This window comes from Eumetopias jubatus, unplaced genomic scaffold (assembly GCF_037043125.1).
Source record: "Eumetopias jubatus isolate StellerSeaLion01/CBP00866 unplaced genomic scaffold, mEumJub1_p1.0 scaffold_4, whole genome shotgun sequence".
In the NCBI taxonomy this organism is placed as follows: Eukaryota; Metazoa; Chordata; class Mammalia; order Carnivora; family Otariidae; genus Eumetopias; species Eumetopias jubatus.
The window spans coordinates 75494394-75518169 of NW_028274810.1; the positions used below are offsets into that span (position 1 = coordinate 75494394).

General features: G+C 56.5%; 1 protein-coding gene across 1 annotated transcript in view; it reads right to left on the reverse strand.

Moving 5' to 3' along the window:
* Nucleotides 1-23776, reverse strand: part of KCNQ4 (potassium voltage-gated channel subfamily Q member 4) — a 53196-nt gene that overhangs the window by 24415 nt on the left and 5005 nt on the right. The gene's annotated exons all lie outside the window — the stretch shown is intronic.

Consider the following 23776-nt stretch of genomic DNA (forward strand, 5'->3'; position numbering starts at 1 on the left):
GAGCGCGGGTTCCCCACTTCCCAGGGGATGGGAAGTGGGGTGAAGGGCATGAGAAGAGAGGCTGGCGGCCTTGGGGCCTTGGACAGCGTGTGACTAGGCGAGCAGGCCAGGCTGAGGGGTGCAGGCTGCAGATGGGGGAAAGCAACCGAGTCGGACTCCTGGAATCGCTCCTCTTTGGGAGGAGGGTGTGCTGGACACGCATGTGCCCTTTGGAAGAGACTCCGGAGGGAATGGGCTTCTCTGGAAACACATCTCTTGTGAACTGACCCACAGCCTTCCCCAGATGTTCCCAGAGTCTCCCCACCTGGGACTGCATTCTGCCTGAAGCACCCCACCTTCGGGGCCTGCTGGGACTCTGCTCACCCTCTGCTCTGGGGGGCCGTGGCCATGCCCTCCGCCCCCCTGTTCCCTCTGCAGAATGCCCCTTCCCAGCGCTTGCCTGTGTGTATGTGGCACTTCCCACATGGCTTTATTTGTGTCCCTGTTTCACAGTGGCAGGGGCATGGGCTCAGGGTCAGAGAGACTTGGGTTCAAATCCTGGTCCAGCTTGTACAGTGACCTACCCTGTCTGAGCCAGTCTCACATCTGTCCGGTGGGAGTTGATGGGAGGACAGACAGGGAAAGGACTTACACCCCTCCTTGGACAGGGGCTCCCAGCCTGCTTGGAGGGCAGCCTTAGCACTGCAAGCCAGCACATGCCCCTGGGTAGAGGAAGTAGGTGGCAGGTGCCGGTAAAGGGTTTTGAATGAATGAGCGAGGAGGCCTCCTTGGCCAGTTCTAGGCAAGAGCTGGGTCAGCAAAGACAGAAGGCCCAGGGAGAGGAGGCGGGAGGGCACCAGCTCCTCGTGCTCAATAATTAACCACAGAAAACCGCAACAGCCACATCCCCCAGGGAGGGGGACTGCCACTGATCCCCAGGACTCAGGGACCGAGGACCCCCGCTGAGGTCGTCTCTTCCAGCCCCCTCCCCTGGGAAGGGCTGCAGCCAAATCTTGATGGGCCTTCACCCCAGCCCTGAACAGAAATCCTTCCATCCCACTGCTCAGCTGACCTCAGATCCTCAGGTAAGTGGGCCACACTAAGGGCTTCCTGCTGGGGCTTCCAGAAATTTATTTTTCTCAACACTGTTCTTTCTATGTCAATAGTTACACATCTATAAAATGGACACATCACAATGGGTTAAATGAAAAAAGCAGATTATCAAATCTGAAGGGCAATGTGATCCTAATTTTTAAAACATAGATATTTTTATTTTTTAAAGATTTTATTTATCAGAGAGAGAGAGCGGCAGGCAGAGGGAGAAGCAGGTTCCCCGCTGAGCAGGGAGCCCGAAGCGGGACTCGATCCCAGGACCCTTGGATCATGACCTGAGCTGAAGGCAGACGCTTAACCGGCTGAGCCACCCAGGCGCCCCTCAAATATACTTTTTTATATTCGTACTAAGGGTCAGCAGGGCTTATCTGGGTGGCAAAATTAAGAGTGATTTGGCTTTTGTTTTGCTTTTTTGCTTATCTGCACTCCCTTTCATTTTTTAGGATAAACTGGGGTAGGGGCACCTGGGTGGCTCAGTCGGTTGAGCGCCCCACTCTTGCTTTTGGCTCAGGTCATAACCTTAGGGTCCTGTGATGGACCCCAAAGGGGCTCCGAGCTGGGCATGGAGTCTGCTTGAGATTCTCTCCCTCTCCCTCTGCCCCTCCCCCCCACACGCACTCTCTCTCAGAGAAATAAAATCTTTAAAAATAAATAAACGGGTAATAACAAACTAAGAGGACTTTGAAAATGCACTTCCTTAAATATACAGAGATAGAGCCACCTTTACTCCTGTCCCCACCCCTTTACCGCAATAGCCTTTGCCATTTCGCAGGTGTCAGGGTGTGGTGGCCTCTCCCCACCGGAGTCCAGCTCACATGTCCAACTGTCTACTCAGCATCTCTTTCTCAGATGTCTGGTGGCCTCTCACACCGAACATGTTCAAAACCAAACTCGACTTGCCCTCAAATCTTGTTCCCCTCCTGTCTCCCCATCTCCATTAATGGCACCACCCGCCACCCAGGGGCTCAGGCCAAGTATCTAAGAGGGCCTTTGATTTTTCCTTTCGCTCACTCTCCACCTCCTGTCCTTTAGCAATTCCTGTTGGCTCTACCTTCAGAGTAAATCCCTGGACAGACCACAGCTCCCCACCCTGACTAAGCCGCAACCATCTCACCTCTGACTGGCCTCCCCGCCTCCACTCTGGCCCAACTGTGACCCACTCTCTTCATAGCAGCCGGGGTGACCTTCCTACAACGCAAAACTGGAAATCATCACTCTCCTAAGAACTCTCCCCTGACTTCCCGTCCCATTTGGAGAGCGGAAGCTAAACTTCGTGTGTGCAAGAAGGCCCTGTGAGCTCTGGCCCCCACCCCACCTCGCAAACTTGATCCTCTCCCCCACCCCACCTCCATCACTGCGCTCCAGCCATCCTGACCTCCATGCCATTCCTGGAACACCAAACTGATTTCCACCTCCAGGCTTTGCACTGGCTTTGCTGCTTCCTCTGCCTATTTATTGCTCCCTTACTCATCCAGGTCTCTCTTCCAACATCGCTTCCTTGGAGAGGCCTTCCCCAACCACCCCCTCTCCAAAACAATGGCCCCATCCCCACTCTCTCTTTCTTTGCTCTGCTTTACTTATTTTTTCATAGACTGAGTAAATGAAGAACAGAAATTCACATGAAACAAACATTAAAACACCATGTCACCAAAGCCCCCAGTTTGTATGCACTGAGAAGGCCCCCAAAGCTCTAAAGCACATCCCTCCCTGACCTGTTGGACACCCCAGCATCCTTCCGAGAAGGGAAGAGAAGGCAGGTCTCTGACCTTGACCAGCTCCATGTGGTGGACGCTGTTTCAAAAGCCCCTGAGCTTCACCTCCCCTGCGTTCACACGCTGGAGGGGAGTTTCACCACCCTAGGTGCTCAGTACAGTGGAGCAGATACACTGAATCTGACAGAGAACATCTTGTGTCCCAGACACTTGAATAATTATCCCCATCTTCCAGATGAAGAAATGGGGCCCAGGGAGGGACAGACTTGCTCCACATCACACAGTGAATCAGTATGATCTCTCAGCTTACCTTGGTCTTCCTGAGGGGTCCTCACACAGACCCCACTCTTGGGACAGTGGAAGGGAGCTCAATGGCTGGAGCTTAGGCAGAGAGGAGACAGAAAGAGCCAGAAGCCAAAGTGTTGCTGTGTCTGTCAGAACCAGCGTATGGCTTCATTCATGCGACAAACAAGGAGGAAGGATTGTCTCTAGCCCCCTCTGGGGCCTCAATTTCTCTGTCGCTACAATTATAGATAGTACACAGGAGCTGGCTGGCTTGGCCTCTCTATAATTGCCCCAACAGAGATGTCAGACTGACATGCGCTTTCTGGACATCTTTGCCCATCATGTCTGGCTGCAATTTTGGGGCCCGTGCTCTCCCTTGCCCGACCCAGGAAGCCGAGCTGGGACACGTGGGTGCTGCCTGGCTGACTCTCCCCGGCTGGGCTGCACCCCCACACTGTGACTACCCCGCTCATTCGGGAAGGCAGTAAGGAGATTAGGGACTGATCAGGTAGACAGTTTGCTTAGATCCGTGGTTCTCCACCTACAGCTGGTGTCAGAATCACCCAGAGGACTTGTTCAGATACTGACTTCTGGGCCTCACTAGAATGTAAGTATGAGGTGGGACCTGAGAATTTGGATGTCTGTAAAGTTCCCTGGTGATACTGGCGCTGCTCCCCCCAGAACCACACTTTGAGAATTACTGGCTTAGCTGCTAGGCTTGGTTGCGGCTGATTCAGTGATTAGCCAGCTCACGGCTTTTCGAACAACCGCAATTATTACTTTCCCCGCCTCACCCCGCCCCTGCCACCTTCCTGAAATCACTGTAGAAACAGCCACAGGGCAGGGGGAGCCAGGATGGCCCTGCTGGGGATGTGGGTCTCATGCCAACATCAGCCCCCACCCCCGAGTCACTGTGTGACCCCCAAACTGCTCCTGCTAGCTGACGGCTTCCTATTGGTCAGACACCGTGCCAAGCCCTCTACACGCTTATTTTTAATTACTTCTCACAACCACGCTGTGAGAGCAGAACCATAATCACACAAGGCTTATCAATGAGAAAACACAGGCTCAGAAAGGCAGACTACGACGGCTGCAAAACTGTGAATATACTAAAAAAACACTGAACGGTAAGGGGGGATTTTATGGTATGTGAATTAGAGCTCAGTAAAGCTGTTATTTAAAAGGAAAAAAAAAAAGAAAAGAAAAGTATACTAGATTGTCCAAAGTCATAAGGTGGGGACCTAAACTCAAGTCCACCTGGACCACCAAGCCATACTACCCCTCTGGGCCTCAGTTTCCCTGCCTGCAACATGAGGTGGGAGACATCAGCCTTATGACTCTCCAGCAGAGGGGTAGAAGGGAGAGGGTCTGCCAGGAGCTCAGGTCCAGATTCTCTGGGGATGTCCCCAGAGAGACAGACGCTTGGAGACTGAAGAGGTGGGGATGTGAGTCGGGGGTCGCACAGCAGAAAAGGGGTTATCTCCCAACCTCTGAGGTACGTTCACTTAAGAAACATTGTTTGCCATCTACAGTCGGCCAGGTTGATTATAAAGCCAGAAATGAATAACCCAGATCTCCCAAGAAATGAACAAGTATTGCAAAGGGATGATGTGATGGACGAGGAGATAACAGGTGCCAAGGGTCTTGGGGGAAGCCCTAAGACAGTTTTCACAGAGCCAAAGTGGAGGGATCCGTGAGGACTTGGGGGAGGTGATAGCCAGTGCCCCCAGCAGGAGAGCTGTGGGCATCAGGGTTGTGAGGGCCTGTCTATAGCAGTTCTGGATGATGCGGGCCCAAAGTGAAGGCACAGTGGAGAAACCAGGGGGCAGGATCCAGGCATTATGAACTGTTCCCTCGAGGCTACAGGGTGCCATTGGAGATTGTCGAGAGAGTAAAGACATGTGCAATAGGTGTTTCAGGATTACCACTCAGGGGTAGTGTGGAGCATGGATTGGAGGGGGTAAGACTGACGGGGGAAAAGCAGATAGAAAGTTCCACAATCATTCAGATGAGAGACGAGGGTGACAGCACCAAAAAGAAATGGACAGATGGAGGTTTCAGGGAGTAGGATTTGGTGATGATCTGGAAATGGGGACAAGGAAGGAGAATGACCCCCCCTAGTTCTGGTGTGGGCACCAGGTGAATGAAGGTGCCATGAGGGAGCAGAGATGGGAGACGCTGCTGGAGGGGCAGGTGGGGGCACACGGGCAAACACTCAAGGGCGTGAAGAGAGACACCGGAGCCGGAAATGCAGATTTGGGGCACAGGCGGGGAAGAGGCCACGGTAGTGGCCGAGATGGCTCGGAGAGCATGCGGCACATTTTGAGGCAGACCCAGTGGGACCCCAGAGGCGCAGAGCGAGGAGACATGCTCCACCCCAGACGCAGAACGAGCTGCCAGCGAGGCGGGAGCGAAACCAGGACAAAGAAGTGGCAGAGATGCCAAGCAAGAGGGTTTCAAGGAGGGAGCGAAATGACAGTGTCAAGTGCTGCCAAGAGGTCAAACAAGATAAGGCCTGAAAAAATGTCCACTGGATTTGGTGACAAGCTGGTCACTGGGCACACTGGCAAGGGCAGCGGCGGGGGCAGGGGGGCGGGGGGGAGCGGCGCGGGCCCGGGGGGGATGGAGAGGCGGAGGGGCATGAGAAAGGGGGAACAGGGACATACAGATAGCTGAAGTCTGCCGGCACCGAGTAGAGGCAGTGGCTGGAGAAGGATGCGGGGCACAGGGACTGGGCTTTGGTTTTTTATTTTAAGATGTGAGAGCCAGAGTGGAAGAAGCCAAGAGAGAGGGAGAAGTTGAAGATGGGGGAGAGAGAGGGAGTGATCAATGGAATGAAGTCCCCAGGGCAGCGGGGAGGCTGGGATCCTGAGCATGACAGGGCTGGTGCTGAGCAGGAAGGACCCTGCCAGCTTGGGACGGGCGGCCAGGGGGAGGGGCTCGGTGGGGCAGGAGATTGGGGGACCGGGAGACCAGCGTGCTCCCTGCGGACTGCGACTTCCTCTGCAGAGGTGGGGGAGGTTTGAACAGCCAGTGTGGAGGGGAGGGACCAGGCCCTGGGGAGGGGTCCCTGGGGAACACAGGACCTTTATCCCCTATCGTAAGGATGGGAGGAAAGATCCAGAACAACACAGGTGCTCCACATGTGCATTTTTGATTTGGTTTGGTTTGGGACGTTTTTGGTTTTGTTGTTAAGGCTTGATGATCCTGAGGGAGGAAAGGAGCCATGCGGGATGAGGGGATACCCCCCACCCCCAACCAGGCCGACGTAAACGCAGAACCAGGCCGACGTAAACGCAGAACCAGGCCATGCCCCTTCCTTCCTCCTGGGCCTCCTTCCTTCTCTCCAGTGTCCCTCCTCCCAGACAGCCCTGCCAGTGTCTGCCACCTGCTTGGCCACCAGCTGGCTCCCTCATTTCTACAGCTGGCCTTGGGAGTAGGTGACCCCACCCAGACCGGGACCCCAAAGGCAAGTTTCTGTCTCCCCCCGCCCCCCGGGGACAGCAAGGGCCAGTCTGTCCCCATTCAGCCAAGGTTCCCAGAGGACAGAGGCCATAACCCCACCATCTTCCAGCAGAAAAGAGCTTCTTAAGCCCCAAACCGGAGTTGATACTGAAGAAGGGACCTCAGCTAGACCTGAGGGGCTCCCCCTGCCAGTGGGGTACGGTGTGGCCTGGAGCGCCCCAGGCTCGTCTGGGGAGAGCAGGCTCTTACTTTCACTTGCAGGGGGATAGAGGGGAGGGGCAGTCGGGCAGGCCTCAGAGTGAGGCTCTTTCCAAGAATCCTCAGGGGCTGGGACGAGAAGTTTCCCCTGATCCAGCGATTCTAAATATGGCAAAGGGAGCAAAAGCACGTGACCCAGGGCCCCACACCAGGGCTGCTGCTGCGGCCGCTGCTTCTCTGGGCCAGAGGCCTATGCTGGGGGCTCAGGGTTAGGGATGAGGTCTCAGTGGAGCCTCAGTTTCCCTGTCCACAACATGAAGTTGGTGCACACTCAGTGAAGGCTAAAGTCCCTTCAGCCTTACTACTCTCCAGAGTAGGGTGGAGGGGAGAGGGCTGAGCCCTCAGCTCAGTTCCAGATTCTTTGAGGATGTCCCTGGAGGGACGGCAGTCGCCAGCACATAGTACAAAATATGAAAAAAATGCCCCCTCTTGGAGAAGCAATTAGAAAAAGGCGTTCCCTTTAGCCTGAAGAATTGTAAGAAGTTGACCCCTGTGGACAGACCCACTAGAAACAGGCACCCCTTGTTCTGGGCTGACCGAGCCCTTAAGCACGGGCTGGATTTCAGTGCCACCGGCGTCTCCTTGGCCAGGCCCCTTGGCAGCGCACAGGGTGTACCAGGGCGTGGGCAGCCCCCGGGACAGCTCTGACAGCCACCGAAGCCCGGAAGGGCCAACCCTATGTGGTACCACACGGATCCGTGCCGCTCTCCTGGCCACCACTGACTCATCCAGAGCTGGCAAGTGGGGTACGGTGTGGCCAGACACTGACCCAAGAAAGGCCCCCTCTAGGTCGGGCCCAGCCAGTCAGGTTGTCTTTCTCAAGAATGGAACAAAGAACCACAGAGGAAAGTTGGCAAGGGTGCAAAGAGAAACAGACATGAGGCCGCTATTCCAGAATCTCATCTCCCCTCCTCCGTTCCGTGAAGCCCCGACGTGCCTCCCTCCGCGATGCCACGAAGTTCTTCCCTCTCCTGGCAGAAGGGGGTCCTATGCCTCCACATGCCCATTTGTCTTGAGCTAGCGTGAATGGTATCAGTCCCACTAGGATGTGGCAGGCAGTGTCTTCTGGACCAGGTGTTTCATGAATCATAGCCTGGTCCTCTCCCATCTGGACCAGCTCCAAACCCTCCCCCTCCTTCTCACTGCTTCCCCCTGCCATGCCAGCCAGACTACCTGGTGCACCAGGTAAGTGGGCTGAGCAACATGTCAAGGGTGGGAACGAGGAGGGAGCCACCCATCTGTTTGGGGCTGGCCAGGCAGCGCTGACTCCTCAAATAAACAGGGAGCGTGGGCTCCCCAGCAGGAGGCCACGAAATGAAAGTGAAGTAAGGAGTGGAACACAGGCAGCCTGGATTCTGGAAGCTTAAACAAGAGAGCCAATGGGAACCTTCCCCTGGCTCCACCTGAGCAGCTCTATGTGGATTCGGGTGACTCAGTTCTACATTCTGGGCTTGGCATAAGATATCCTTTGAACGAAGAGCTTTGCTGCTTTTTTAAAAAAGTGTGAAATCCACCGACTTACAGGCTCAGGCCCAAGCTCCCAAGCACCAAGCACGGTTGCAAGGAAGGCCCTTCCTGCCCCACCGCGCAGAGCCCAACCCCGCACTGGGTACTCCATTGTCACACAGCTCTATTCCCCCCCAACAGCCAGCAGCTTCTCCCTCCCAATCTTTGCTCATGTCGTGTCTGCCCCTCCTCCAGGCGTGGCTGGGTGGGGTGGGGGGAGAGCCTACCTCAGACTCCCTTCACTCCCCACCCCCCTCTCTATGCCCACCTCCATCATCATGGCATTTACTTCAACTGGAGAAAAGCTCTGGGAGGAACTGCCGCCTCCCACAGACCAAGAGCTGGTTGAGGTCTTGTCCTTTCCACCTTGAAAGCCCTGTGCCCACCTGAGAATGGGTGCTGGGTGAAAGCTCCCTGAGAGAGGGCACGACCCAGGCCCGGGACCCCAGGCATCACCCCCCCCCCCCAGCATGCCGCCACCACCCTGCTGACCGCTCCTGGCTGGGCATCTCCACCCTCCCTGCAGCAGGTAGGGTGAGAGTGAATCAGGGCAGGTGGCCACAGCATTTCACTCAGCCACTCGCTGACGCGTGGGGTGTGCACTCTTGCGGGGGAGACGGAGAATAAGCAAGTAAAGGTTCAAGATGTGATTTGCACCCCATGTTGGGCACAAAGTTTACTTGGGGCGCCTGGCTGGCTCTGTCGGTGGAGCGTGCGCCTCTTGATCTTGGGGTCATGAGTTCGAGCCCCACGTTGGGTGTAGAGCTTATTTAAATTAAAAAAAAAATGTGATGACGGTAGAAAAAATTAAGTGGGGAAAGGAGAGAGGGAACACGGGTATGGGAGTTAGGGACTATTTTATAGAGGGTGGTTGGGGAAAGCAGCATTGAGAAAGTGACTTTTCAGCAGAAATCTTAAGGAAATGAGCGAGTGAGCCATGCAGGTATCTGGGAAAATAGGGTTCTGAGCAGAGAGAAAAAGCAAGTGCAAAAACCTGAGCCAGAGGGTGCCTTGTATGCTCCAGACCATCAAGAAAGGAGTGCCCCCAGAGCAGAGTGAGGAAGGGGGAGAGTGGTGGGCCGCGAGGGCAGAGAGGCAGTGGAGGTGGGAAGCAGATCATCTACTAGCTCCTGTGAGGATTTTGGCTTTTACTCCAAGTGAGATGCAGAGTTTTGAGCAGGGAGTAAGGCAATCTGACTTTCACTTGCAACAGCAAGGGCTGTTGGGTAGAGAGCAGTCTGGTGCGGAGTGGGGACGGGGAGGGGGTAATGGCATTTGCCCCCACAGCTGTATGATCCAAGCAAAAGATGCTGGTGACTTGTACTAGGGGGACGGACATGGCAGGAGGGGAGCAGATACTGACTCTATTTTAGCACAGAGAGATCCCTTAGAGTGAATCCATCCTCTCATTTATGCAGGGGAAACTGAGTCCCAGAGAGGGCATGATCTACCTGTGATCATACCCTAGAGCAGAGGCAGAGCTGGGTCTGGCCCCCAGATTTCCTGATTCCTAAGGTAATGTTCTTTTGATTTCTCCTCTTCCTGAAGGAGGACCCAGGCACCTGCCCCTCACCCCCACCTCAAAAATTCCCTCATCTGAGCATGAGCAGCATTTCTTCCTGCCGTATGTGACAGGGTGGCACTGGGTTCAAGGATTGCCCAGGCCCCCAGCTACTTGAGCCTGGCAGGGGTCAGGGTCACCCCTAAGGAGCCTTCTGTCCTCTGAATCAGCAGAACCTTCCCAAAGGGGGGAGGGGGGGAGGGAGGGAAGAATCCAAGCCAGGGGAAAGAGCTCAGTCCCCAACACTTGGTTGTCAGCACTCCCGGAGCAGAGAGGGCACCAAGAGCTGACAGGGTGGAACAGGAGATTCAGGGAAGGCTGGGCCCCCTGGGGAGTCCAGGACCCAAGGTTGAGCCCAGCCTGGGAGTGCTGCAGACTCAGCCAACTGAGAATCCCTCCCAGTGGGAGGTTTAGGGGGCATAGTGGGGAGAGGTGTTTCAATGCCTTTGCTACCAGTAAGCAAAGCAGTATGCAAACTCATGGGCCACACCTGGGGCAGTTGGTTACAGCTGCCCTGAGAGCCTCGCTCCCCATAGGGACCCTAAATCCAGGTCCAGCCAGACTGAATCCAGCAAGACTGACTCCGGTGGGCCCTGAGAGCTGGAAAAGCTTTGCTGTATGACCTTGGGCCAGGAGAACAACTTCTCTGGGCCTGTTCCACAGCCAGGGTGGAAGGGTGGTTAGGAGGGTCTTACTTAGGCTGGAAGCCAGAAGTAGGATGCAGACATCCTTTCAGTTCTGCCTTTAATGGGAGAGGCCGCCCCGCCCCTAGTTCCGGCTGATTCAGAGTCCTCTAAGAGCCAGGAGACTGCTTGGGGGCTCTCCGCTCTTTGTCAGGGTTGGGGGCTGCAGAAGGCCAAGCACAGGGGTGTAGACAGGGCTAGGAACCTAGGTCGATGGGCTCTCTATCCTGACTCTGCACCACTCAGCTGAGGAGGTGTGGGAAGCTGTCTCTGAGTCTGGCTTTACGACTGAGGAAGAGTCTCTGAGGGCCCTATTTTTCGCTCATCCATCCGGGACTGGTGATTTCAGCTTCCCCAAAGGGAAGCGAGGTCCTAGCAGCTCCTGAAGCTGCCAGTCCTGAGGAGCTTCTAGAATGTGAGGAGAGGATCTTTTACATTTCATTTGCATGGTGCTCATTTGCATGGAAAGTCTATCTCCAAAACTCCTCTACAATTGAATAATAATAGCAAGGAGGAGTCAGGGTAGACCAAAGCGAAACTTCCAATAGCTCATTAACCACAGAAAGGGCGCTGGAGGTCAGGGAAGGGGACATATTGCACCTCTCTGGTCCTGATGCCCCCTCCTCTTCTAGCGGAGGAAGACAGAACCCTACAAGTGTCAGATCCAAAGGAACAGGGCTTGAATTCAGCTCTGACCCTGATCTCTGCCAGCCTCAAGAATTTGGCCTTGTCTTGTGGGACCTTGAGAAAGTGAGCTGGCCCACGCTGGGACTCAGTTTCTTCGTCTGTCTAATGGAGCCAGGGACCCCTGGTGCAGCAGTCTGGAGGCAGGGGTCTGGCCCAGATGAACCCCGCGCTGAGGGGTTGCAGAAAGGCTTGGGTTCACTTAGGGACACAGAGGAGGCTGACTCCTGGCGGGACTCCTCGGGAGAGGGAGGGGCTCCTAGGAGGAGGGCCCTTGGGAGGAGGGCTCCGGGGGGGACTCCTCCCTCCGCACGGCCCGCCACGCCCTTCCCCTGCAGGGGCCCCTTCCTCCGCTGCCAACGCAAAGCCGCTCGGCGCTCCGGGGTCCGCAAGGTCGGCCCCGCCTCCCTGACGTGGGGAGGGGCTTACTGGAAGGGGCGGGACACCAAGGTGGGCGGGGCTCTGGGTCCTCCCCGGGAGGGGCGGAGCTTCGCCGACACCCGGCACCGCGTGCGGGAGGGGCGGGGGCGGCGCTGCGGCTCCGGTTACCTCCTTGCGGCCTCCCCCGCCCCGCCGGCTTCTTTTTCCGTTTCCAAATTAACAATTGAAAACGCGGCGGCCTGAAAGGCGAGCAGCGGGCCAAGCGGAAAGTGTGAAGGTGCCGCCGCGTCCCCGAGGACGGGGGCGGAGAGGGGGGCGCGACACCCTGACTGGCTGGGGCTCGCCCACCCACCAAAGCGACGTGTGGGCCGTGAGCGCCCCAGGGCACAGAGGTGCCAAGGCCCCTAAGTCGGGTCTTGGCCTGATCCAACCCCTCGTGCTGTCCTGGCCCAGTGTCTCAGGACCCAGTGCCCAGGCTCCGGGTGGTGCCAGCCCCCGAGGGCGCTGGCGGAGGAAGGGGGGGGCACCAGGACTGGGTTACTACTCTCAAGGCTGAGTGCCCAGGAGGGTGCCAGGCAGCACCCTCATCGCACTGTCCTTAAGGGCTCCCAGAGTCAGCTAGGTTTGTGTGTGGTCTCAAGCAAGTCATTTCACCTTAGAGAGACTCAGTTTCCTCATCTGGGAAACGGGGAGGGAAGATCCAGAGCTGGTTGTGAGGAATACATGAAATGAGAAGATGCGGGCCTTTGGCCCACAGCGAACACAGTAGATAGCAGCCATTATTATCTCCGTTGATAATGATGATGATATCGAGTCCTTGGCACCCTTTCACCTTCCTGTCCACCAGTGGAGAATACTGGAATTGACTGGTCTTTTCCTCCCCTCATTTCCTCAGGGCCTCCCCCAAAGACCCACTTAACAGATAAAGAAACTGAGGCCAGGAAGTTCCCTCATAAGGGGCTCCACATCATTTGTGAGTGAAAAGAACCAGGGCCTGAGCCCAGACCTGACCCTCAGGCCTGGACTCATCCTACAGAGATGAATGGTCCCTGGGGTCAGGGCCCTGGGCACCGGACCCCCCTCATCAGTGTTCTGAGACCTGGGTGCTGATCCTAGGGCAGCTGGAACAAATGAGTGGGTAATGGAGAAAGTCCCCTCTCTCAGGAAGGCAAGAGCATGGACCAGTGAGCCAGAGGGTGGACACCAGGGAAAGGTACCGTTTCTGGTCCCCCCAGGCCCCCGTAATGTCAGCTCCATGAATGCGCGACCTTCCATCCTGTTCACCACTATCTCTCCCACACCTAGAACAGGGCTTGGTGCATTCTAGGTCATCAATAAATATTTGTTGAGTGAATAAGTGAATGAATGAACAAGCAGGTCCCCTCTTATACAGCTGTAGCCTCCCACTCGCCACCGGTGTGAGGTGGTCTTCCTTAGGGAGGTGGGTTTGGGGTGAGGTGCCCTTCTCCCCAGCGTGGAGACACAGGGCCATAGAATGGGGGGAGGAGACAGAAAGCAGGAGGAGAAGATAGAGGAAGAGATTCCAGAAAGCAGGGTGGAGATCAGCTCTTTCTTCCTAGCCTCCCACTTCCCACTCCTGTCCATCCGGGGACTAATCCCTTTCCCCCTCCCTCCAGCCACTTCTTCACTGACTGCCATGATTCTAGCTCCATCCCCACCCCAACCCTAGTCCACTTACCTCCTGCTGCCTGAGTGCTCCCACCCCATTTACAATCCTACAATGGCTCCTTACTATGTACCATCTAAAATCCAAGCTCCTCAACCCAGAGCTTGAGGCTGTAAACACACAAGCATCAGCCACACTCCACCCCTCCATACCCTGTACATTTCTACGCTGGTGACTTTTGTGCTCTCTCCCCTCCTTGGGATGGACCCCCTTCCTCCCCAAGAATCCCTGCTCTGCTTCAGGAAGCAGTGGTCCCCCAGCCCCTTGGGATTCCTGGCCCTCCTGGGTACCCCTGGACTCCCTTGTGCTGAGGCTGTTCCTGCCTCTGTCCATCCCCCACCCACCACCACCTCATTAGGATCCATCCACCAAGAGCAAGGCCACTTGTGACTTCCCCACATCCCCCAGGCTGGCTGATTAGATGCTCAGACAGTATCTGGGAGGGAACAGGAAGACCCAGGTCCCCAGGGCCTTGAGCGTCACCGAGTCAGGACTTTCCCACTGTTCTATGAAGCCTCAGGGCTCTGGGTAAGGGCATCTTAGGGTGGCTGCAGAGGTGGGTAGGTGGAGTGAGGACCATTGCAAGCCCACCCCAAACACTGGCAGTCCTGGGGAAAGGGTCCAGATGGGGACCCACAGACTATTAGTCTAAATATTGAAAAATTTACATCAAGCTAACAAGCTGTTAGCTAAAATATGTTCCACCCTTCCTGACACATACACCTTCATAACAATCTGGAAGGCCAGGTTTGAATTTAAGATCTTGGACTCTTTGGAGTTCCATGCTGGCATCTGGCAGGAGGGGTTGTGACCCTCCAGCCCCCAGCCCACGGTGTGCCCGCTTCTCTTCCCGCACTGGGCTCATCCCTCACCAGGAGGGGCATGAGGTACACTCCGTGGGTACCCTCGCCTGCTCTTCCACACTCCACCTCCACTGGCTGCAGACGGCTGCCCTTGGTTCCAGAAGTGCTCATATACCTTGGCGCTTGGGATGATGAGCCAGGAAAGAGGCCTATACAAACCCTGGAGGCAGGCACAGGGATCTGGGGGCCGGGAACTGCAGGGTTACCTGGAATGTGTTCTAGAATAAGCAGGGCTGTGTAAGGCTCTGAGCTGGTGGTATGCAGAGCCTTACAGGCTGAGTGGGCAGGATTCTGGGCCCCTACCCTTGAAACCACCCAGAGTGATGTCGCTTTGATATGTTTTATATATTGTGTTCCTGCGTCACATTTCATCTAAGGAACCAGACCTACTGCGTAAAACAGTTTGCAAAGCACTAATCTAGCCCCTCCCCGCCTACTGAACACAGAGGTAGCTAAGGCTATGGGGTGCCAGTGACCACAGTCACGTAGGAGGTTAGAGCAAATCCAAGGCTCCTGCCTCCTGCCCAGGCCTTGGCCTCCATGAGCACTTTTCTGATCTGCAAGATCCAGTACCTGCAATGGAAAGGCTGTTGGGAGGCAAAGAGTGCCCAGTCCCTGGTGGGGTTTGAGCAGGCCGGCTGCTGAGGCCCCTGCCTTGACCGCAGTCTGGACCCTCCACTCAGGTCGCCCAGCTCAGGCGTGGTTTGAGAGGCCAGACCAGGCCTGAGAAGGAGAGGGAGTCCTGGTATAAATAACCATGGGGGGCCGGGATGTTTGGGCCTGTCTCCTGGGCTACGGCTGTGTTTACTGCCCAGCGAGGCGGGGCATAGCCCACACATTTGCCTCCCTGACTTGTAGCCAAATTTCTCCAAGAAGGGGTGGCCCGGGATTAGCCCCAAACACCCCAGCTCTGCACCCCCCTGAGGTCCTCCCCCTAACTTTGCCCATCATGGGCCCTAAACGCCCCTGACATTGCCCCCACCCTTCAGCCCCGAATGCTGCACAACACGGTGTCTCCATTAGCCCTAAATGCCCCAGCATTTGCCCCCATAAGTCTCAACTCTGCTCAAATCATGGGAGGGTGAGGAGCATGAGTATGGCAGAGGAAGGCCCCAAGCAGAGGAGCTGGGTATCTGCCAGGGATCGGAGTTGGGGCTGCTGGGCAGGGGAGGCAGAGACAAACCTCTCCCACGGCCCTGGCCAAGACAGAGTAGGGCAGCAGACCCCAGATTAGGAGAGTGCAAATCCCTCTTCCCAGCCCAGTGCGCATCCCATGCCTGTCATGTGCAGGGCATTAGATGGCCAGACCGCAGCGTGGGCGGGGCAGGCAGGTGCCCTGTTGGTCACGCTGCGGCCAGCTCCTTTCCCTAGAAAAACCCTCAGTGCAGGAGGGCAAGGGGGCCCCTTTCCCCATAGGGGGCAGCAGCTGCGGTCTGCTCAAGCATGGAGGCACAGGGGTTGATAGGAGCTGAGTTCCAGCCTGCGGGCCAGCCCAGCCTATCACTCACACACACACACACACACACACACACACACACATACACACACACACACACACACACACACACACACTGCCCAACTGACTGATGGGTCTTGCTTGAGACACTATCACACACACACACACACACACACACACACACACACACACACACACTGCCCAACTGACTGATGGGTCTTGCTTGAGACACTAAGCTGATATTCACTGAGAGCAGAGCCTCAAAATCGGGGCTGTGTCTATCAGGGGCCTTAGGTGCCTAGACACCTGAGCTCTAGGCCCATATGAACCACCTCGTAGCTGAATGACCTTGGGCGAGTCACTTCTCCTTTCTGAGCTTCAGTGTAATATAGCGTAACAATATCTTCCTCCAGGGTTGTTAAGGAGAACTGAGTGGGATGCAATGAGCAAACATTAATTAAGCCCCACAGTGGGCCAGGCGTGGCTCCAAGTGCTTTGTGGACCATCCAGTGGAAGAGGGGGCATCCTTCTCAAGACAAGGTAGCATTTTGGATCCAGAGGCTCAGGCTCAGGGATGTGATGGGGCCTGCCCAAGACCACCCAGAGGGAAACTGAGCCCAGGTCAGCTCTGAGGAAATTTTTCAGTTATTTGTCTGTCTTGGGGACAACTGAAACTCTTGAGCTAAGCTGGGCTCCAGTCTGGGCTCGGCCACTAACCTAAGTTTAGTCCATGCCCTGTTCTAGGCCTCAGTTTCCCCAACAGTAGAATAAGGAGAGAGGGTAAGACCAGTGATTTCTACTTTCTATTGAGCTGCAAGACAGGGAGGGAACAAAGAGGTGGGGCAGGCCGAGCCACCTAGGTTCAGCCCCTTTCTCTAGGGCACCGCACCACCAGCTGGGCCAAATCCTTGGGGGCTCTCATGAGCCTGTCCTAAGTCTGCTGTTCTGGGGACCCCCATAGAGCCTAAGCCCGTATCCCCAACCTCCTTGCCCACAGCCTCAGGGCCTGCACCCATACCCTCTGCTTCCAAGGGCGCCCTCAGCTCAGCCACACACACCTTCCCCCAGGCCAACCTTTGCATAAGCAGCTCAACTTTCCCTACAGACAAAGTCCTAGGGCTTCAGGCCAGGTCCAGCCAGGCCTTGGCAGGGTTAGTGGGCAGCTCCAGAGGAGCCGCTCAGGGGGCTGAGCCATGAAGGGGAAGGCAGAGGGAAAAGGAGGCCAAGTGGAGGGCATCCCCGTAGCTCCCTGCCAGAGTTTTCCCCCTTACCATCCTCCTTGTGAGATCCAGAAAGATGTTTCTAAAATACCAATCTGCCCAGGGCATTCCTGTCTTCAGTTCCTTCCTAGACTCAGTCTCCTCCACGAAGTCACTGCTCCTCAGCCTGGCATCCTCAGCTCATGTCCCAGCCTCTTCTCTGCATACCTCCTGCCCCCTCCAGGCTCCCATTCTCCTGACCTCTTGGACATCTTTGCAACATGCCATGTTTAGCCTCACCTCTGGGCTTTGCCCATGCTAGTCCCTCTGTCTTGAATGCTGTTCCATGCTCCTTTTTGCCTGGTTGACTCCTACTCCTATTCATGTTGCAGGTCTCAACTTAAACCTCTTCCTCCGGGAAGCCTTCTAGCCATGCCCACTTTGGGGCTGGATTTGGCCCCTCTGTGCTGGGCTCCTACGGGACTCCGCACCTGCCCAGAGAGCTGCCAGCCCCTGGCCCATCTCCCTAGGGACCGAGGGAGGGTCTGATTCACTGCTCTGTCCCCAACATCTGGAATAGTGGCTAGCCCCAAGGGACTGCCAGTGAAGGCTTCCCAATGAGAGAGCAAGTTCCCAGTGCAGAACTGGGGTGGAGAACAGAACCATGAATTTTAAGGCTCAACCGGTCCTCATATCGGCCACAGGCCCATGGGGGCCAGTTAGGCATAACACGGTGGGCAAGGACATAGCCCCTAGCACTGGACTTCGGGGGTTTGAATCCTGGCCCTTCTACCTACACCCAGGCAAGTTTCTCAACCTCTCTGTGCCTCAGCAGCCTTAGCTGGGAAATGGGCATAACCATAGCCCCCACCTCATCAGGGTGTTGAGAGGAAAAGGGGCCAGGAGCCACAGTGAGTCCTTAGAGCAGTGGCTGGCGCCATGTCAGCGCTCATTAAAAAACATTTGCTCTTAGCATCCCTCTTATTACCGAGAGCCCCATCAGGAGAGGGAGACTGAGGCACCGGGGGAGAGTGACCGCTGGAGGCCACCAGCAGAAAGGTGGCCTTCCCGCCCCAACCCACAACCCCACACACCACATGAGTGTCCCCACACACACACACTGACTGCAACCCCGAAGACCGGCTCACACCGGAGTCCTTGCACACTCAGCCTTAAACTGCCACCTGGGCAGTCAGCACCTACTGGGTATGTGACAAAGGCACATGCTTAACCCTCCCGCGTCAGCGTCCTCTTCTGTGTGACGGGGTAATAACAGTGCCCACATCCTGGGGCTCTTGGATAAATTAAATGAAGTAGGATATGGAAAACATTTGGCACAATCCCGGGTATAGACTAGACTAGGGACGTTCTTAGCGTATGACAAACTGGGTTCAAACTCAGCTCCTGGCTCCTGCTAAGGGCACCGCGGTCCTGCGGCCCCGGACCCCAGAAGAGAGGGAGAGAAGCCCATGAGAGGCACAACAAGCCCTCTGTGCTTCACGGGCGTTTGTGGTTTACGAGGCACTTAAGCAGGAAGTGTCATTCCACGTGGAAGGAAGCTGGTGCCTAGGAGACATTGAGCCCCTGCCCGGAAGCAGAGGCGGCAGTTGAACCCCAGCGGCTGACTCCTGCTCCAGTGCTCCTTTAACTGAGGGGTGAGCCCTGATTCCGGCTGATCCCGTGCGCACCCACCCCGGGGCCAGTCTTGGCTAGAGCCCTGGGCTGGTCCTCACCCCTCTCCGCGCTCTCCGGGGCTGACAGGGCCTGAGACCCAGGAGGCGTAGGTAATGAGGGTGAGCGCTCCTCCAGCCCCCCAACCCTTCCATCCCCAGCCAGACGCTTGTGGCCCTCTGGCCCAGGAGGGACGAGGCAGGAAGTCGCCCAGACTCAAGGATTTCATGCACCAGTGAAATTTCCAAAAAACACTTGGGGACTGGTTGTCAACTTTTTATTTTGCCAAGTAAGGACATTTGAAAAAAAAAATTCCCAGCCCCATCATTTCATAAAAGAAAGGACATAATCTCAGACTAAAAGTCCATTAAATGGCATAAATTTAGCTTTACGAAAGTCACCACATTGTCCTTATTTCCCTGGATTTTGCCTTAGGCCACTGAGAACCGCATGGGTCTGCTGACATATCTGAGAGGCACTTGGAGCTTGGGCTTGGGAGTCACCCAGGCATGGGTTCGAATCCTGACTCCACCATGGACAAGCGGTATAACCGGGTGCATGTTATTTTCCCCTCTCTGAGCCTCACTTTCCTATCTGCAAAATGGGAACATAATAGTATTTGCAAAACGCCAGCTCCTGGGAAGAAATCAGGCAAGCCGTGGCTCCCAGCCAGGGGTGCCTCCCTGTCTCGTCACTGCCTATGGCTCCCCATTGCCCACAGGGCAAAGCCCACCTCCATCACTTGATGATCCCGGACAGGGTAGATAGAGGAAGGGAGTTCCACCTCAAGGCCTTTGCTCCCATTGTGGCCTCCAACTGGAGTGCACTTGGGATAAAAATCATACCAGCTTCCGGCTCAGTGTCTGCACACAGAGAACCTGGGGTCCTTTCTCCAATTTCCCTCTGGTTGGCACAACTCTTCTCATCCTTATAACTGGCCTCAGCGCCACCCTCATTCCCCAGCTCAGCAAACATTTACAAATTACCAACCACATGCCAAGCACGGTGCTCAACCCCCACCTCCCAGACCTCACAATCTGATGCAGAAGAACGCACAGGGCTGGGTGAGCCGGGCTCTGGGGAAGGGTCCCCCGTGGAGCCTGGGGTGGAGCGGGGAGTGATTCCAAGAAGAGGTGGTGCTCCCAGCTGAGAAGTGAAGGATGAAGAGTTCACTAGATGATGGATAGGCCGGGGGAGGGAGTTTCAGGCCAAAGGAAAAGCACAAAGAGCATTAAACAGCATATTTTGGGGACACTACAAGTTGCTTCTTAGGTGAGTAACAAAGGATGCTTGAGGGACGCCGGGGTGGCTCAGTCAGTTAAGCGTCTGCCTTCCGCTCAGGTCATGATCCCAGGGTCCTGGGATCGAACCCCGCATCGGGCTCCTCAGCAGGGAGCCTGCTTCTTCCTGTCCTCCCTGCTTGTGCTCTCTCTCGCTATCTCTGTCTCTCAAATAAATAAATAAAATCTTAAAAATGCTTGAGGGAGGGGATTCCTGACTTGGGCAGTGAGGGGTAAGGGAGCACTGTCAGGGGGACTGGGGAAGTGTAGGTCAGAGGGAGAGGCTGAGTTTGAGGTGCCCACAGGATGAGGGGACCATGTGTCCACAGGAAGCTCAGGGATGAAACTGCAGAGGGGCAGGCTTTCATCCCAGAGGGGACCCCCAGTGTCACAAGAGTACATGAGGCCGCTCCCCCCCCCACAAAAACTCTGTACAGTGAGGAGGACACAGAACAGAGCCCCGAGGAACCCCAACATTCAATGGGCAGAGAGAGAAGAGCCAGAGAGGCCGATTGAGGAGAGTCAAGGGAAGGCCCAATGGGCTTAGACCCTCAGGGGCAGCATGGCAGCATCCCCGGGAACCCTGGCCTGGGTTTGAATCCTACCTCTACCCCATATCAGCCATGTTGACTTGGGGCCTTCAATCCCCTCTCTGTAAAACAGGGCTGATTTATTTCTTACAGCAAGGAGAATAAAGGGCAGCGGGGAGAGGGCCGACAGCCTGAGGCAGCCTTCAGCGCACCCCCAGGCTGCACCTCCCTCCCGCTGCTGGGCCCCGGGGCCCCCCTTTCCTCCCCTCCTCTGTCCCCCCACCAGACTGTCAGCAGGCCCCAGAAGTCGGAAAATTAGACAAGTGAGTGAACTCAGGTGGAATGCCGAGGGAGGCATCCCTCGGTCCTGGGCCACTCCAGCACAACCCCATCTCCTGAGGGGGCCTGTGTGTGCTGTGTCCTCAGGCAATCAGGTCCTTTCTCCTGGCCTCAGTTTCCCCATGCGTGCTAAGAAGCCGTGGCTCTGCTTAAGCTCTGAGCCCTTTCTGGCTCTGATGCTCTGCAGCAGGACGAGATGAGAAAGGGTGAGGGGAGAAAGGCCTATTTCTGCCCCAGGAGAGGAGATCCCACAGGGTCTGGGTCCCCATTATGTCCAGGGACTGGTCCCTCTGGAAGAGGGTGGCAGCCGGGCCAAGGAGGGCAAGGAGCAGAGGCGCCCGGAATTGTGCTAACCAAGCTCTTCCTTCCCCCCTCCTTTGCTCCCTGCCCCCTCCCTTCCCAGGGGACAGCCGAGCCCAGCAAAAAATAAACCCAAAACGGTGACCTGGGGAGGCCTGAGGCTCCCAGGGAGGCATGGCAGGGGAGGAAGGGTGGCAGAGAGGCAGCCTGTGACCACCTCCCAAAGCCGAAGGCTACCCGCTCTGACCCCTCTCCCCCATCCCCCAGAGCTCGGCTCAGAGAGAGCAGGTTCTATCTGCTCTCCATCCTCACCCTGTGAAGGAGGGGTGCTACTTGCCTGACAGGGATAATTAGCAGAGTAAACCTTGTCCAGCCCAGCTAGACATGGGTCCGCAAGTTTTGGGAAGGGTACCCCAGGGAATTTCACTCTACCTCCTGGTTATTGGGCAGTCCTTCCTACTGTCTGACCTCCATCCCTTATGCTTCAGTGGGAATCATGTTCCATTTACCTCCAGCAAGCTTTCCCCCTTTCCCACCTGCCTGGCCTAGATGTCCGAGCAGTCTCAGGAAAAAGTGCTTCCCCCCACCCCCGCCCAGATTTCCCTGCAGAGATTGAGGAGGGCCCCTAGGCCAGAGACCCCACTCCACCCACTGTTCCCCAATCTCCAAGAAGGAAGGAAGAGGTAAGGAATTGCTGAGCTCCCTGCTCTCTTTACTTCCCTCCCTCAGGCACTGCCCACGGATTCCCAGCCCAATTAGTCTGCTGCCTGGGGCTGCCCCTCCCTGTTCCTTCCTCACCACCCCCCACCCCAGGTGCCAACCCCCAGGGCACACAGATCCTGCCCTAGGGACAGAGTTGCCCAGAAAGCCTGGAGTCCTGGGGGCACTTTATGGGGGCCCCAGAGGTCTGACCAGCGCCTTCTCACTAGCCCCCATCAGAGCCCCAGCTGAGGGGCAGGCAGCCTCCCGAGTGCCCTTCTAAGTGCTCCCAGTCCTCTGAAGGGCCCAGGGAGAAGGTGCTGGAGAGTCCCCTGCCCCCCACCCTTCCTGCAAAATTCAAGGTCTGTACAGTGGCTCCTTCTGTTCCTCCAGAGTCACTCTGTGCCCAGCAGAGTGGACCACAGATGGTCCACGTTCCTGTTTAGCCCCATCTTACGGGGGGAGTGGGGGTGTCTGGGACTGGGGAGGAGTGTCGGTGGGTACCTTCCCAGCAAGTGCTGAGATCTCTGAATCTCCTTTGGGATCCCCTGTCCCCGTTCCCCAGGATGATATGCTCAGGAGAGAGTGGGGCATCGCCTCGTCTCCCAAGGGTCCCTGAGCACCGTGGCTCTACTTCCAGCTCCCTGGGGCCAGCCTAGGTGCAGGTTTGACCATGAGGCCCACACCTCGGCCGTACAGTGACATGGCCACGTACATCCTCCGCCCCCCCCCCCCCGCCGCCCCGCAACACAGACACGCTCACACCCACCCCCAGACCTCTCTGCCAGGGCCTGGGAGAAGACGCAGGAGAGGCCAGTGGCCGGGCAGGCTCCGCAGCCCCTCACCGGGCCCTGGAGTCCTAGGCGGGGCGCAGGCCTGGTCTGCCTCTCTGGGGCGGGGCGCAGGCCTGGTCTGCCTCTCTGTGCCCCCCAGGCCTGGTACAGGTTGGAGTTCTGGAGCCACCATTCACTAGCTGTGTGGCCTTGCACAAGTGGGTGGTGTCCCCTCACCAGCCTCACCGTCCTCAAATGTGAACTGAGGGTCACGCAGGGCCTGCCTTCCCTAATGGCTGTGGGGGCTAGATGAGGGACTGCAAGGCAAGACCCCGCAGAGAGCTCCCGCCCCACGCCCCCGTGCAGTCACCCTGGGCTCTGCACTCGGCCAGCCCACGATGGGACCCTCCCCAGGCAGGAGAACAGTGAAAGTGACAGTGATAGCATAACCCGGTGCCGGCGCTGGTGGCTACCGCCCGTGCCCGGCACAGCGCCCACACTTCAACCCACTCGGCCCCGACTATCCCGGCTTTCAGATGACAAAATTGAAGCTCAGAGAGGTTAAGTAACTTGCCCAAGGACACGTAACTGCTCAGGGTGGAACCAGAAGCGAACCCAAATCTGTCAACTCCGAGGTCATGCTCTTAACCCGCCGTGGGGCAGCCTCTGGAGAGATGACAAGTGCCCCTCTCTTTCTCCACCCCAGCCCCACAACTCCCACACTTGGGGTGTTAGGGAGGGGCTGCCCCCTGAATTCCCTGCTGGGACCCTAGCCCACAGGAGGGTCAGCCCTGCGCAAAGACCCCCGTGGGTGCAGTGTTGGGGAGGAAGGGCGATGAGCTGCTCCGAGTCCAGGGAAGCTCCCTGCGTGGCCTCCTTGGGGGGCAGGGGCAGGGCCCTGGCCGCTCTGCAGAGCCTTCCTTTCTCCTGCTCCCCAGGAGGTTTCAGCTCCCTTGACTGGCTCAGAGAACCTTAAATTAATCACCCATTCAAAGTGCTGCCATCAGCCAAGAATAATCACCTCTGGAAACACTCCTGGCTCCAATATTTGGAGAATATAGGTTTCCGCGGCAATAGGGACTAAAGTCAGACATTCAGCAGGGCTTCCTCAACGGAAGGAATGAACGTACTATGGAGTTGGGGTGGGGAAGCAGTGAGAAGTCTAACCTGCTCCAGTGACCCCAAAGGAGAACTCGGGCAGGAGGGCACAAAGGGGCCTAAGGGGCAGGGAGAGGAAGAGAAGAAGGGATAGAAAGCTGGCAGGATGGTCTCTCCATTCGCCCCCTCCTCACAGTACAGGCCAAACAAAAGAAGGAGAACTGAAAAACAGCAGCACCAAAAATCTGGGTCAC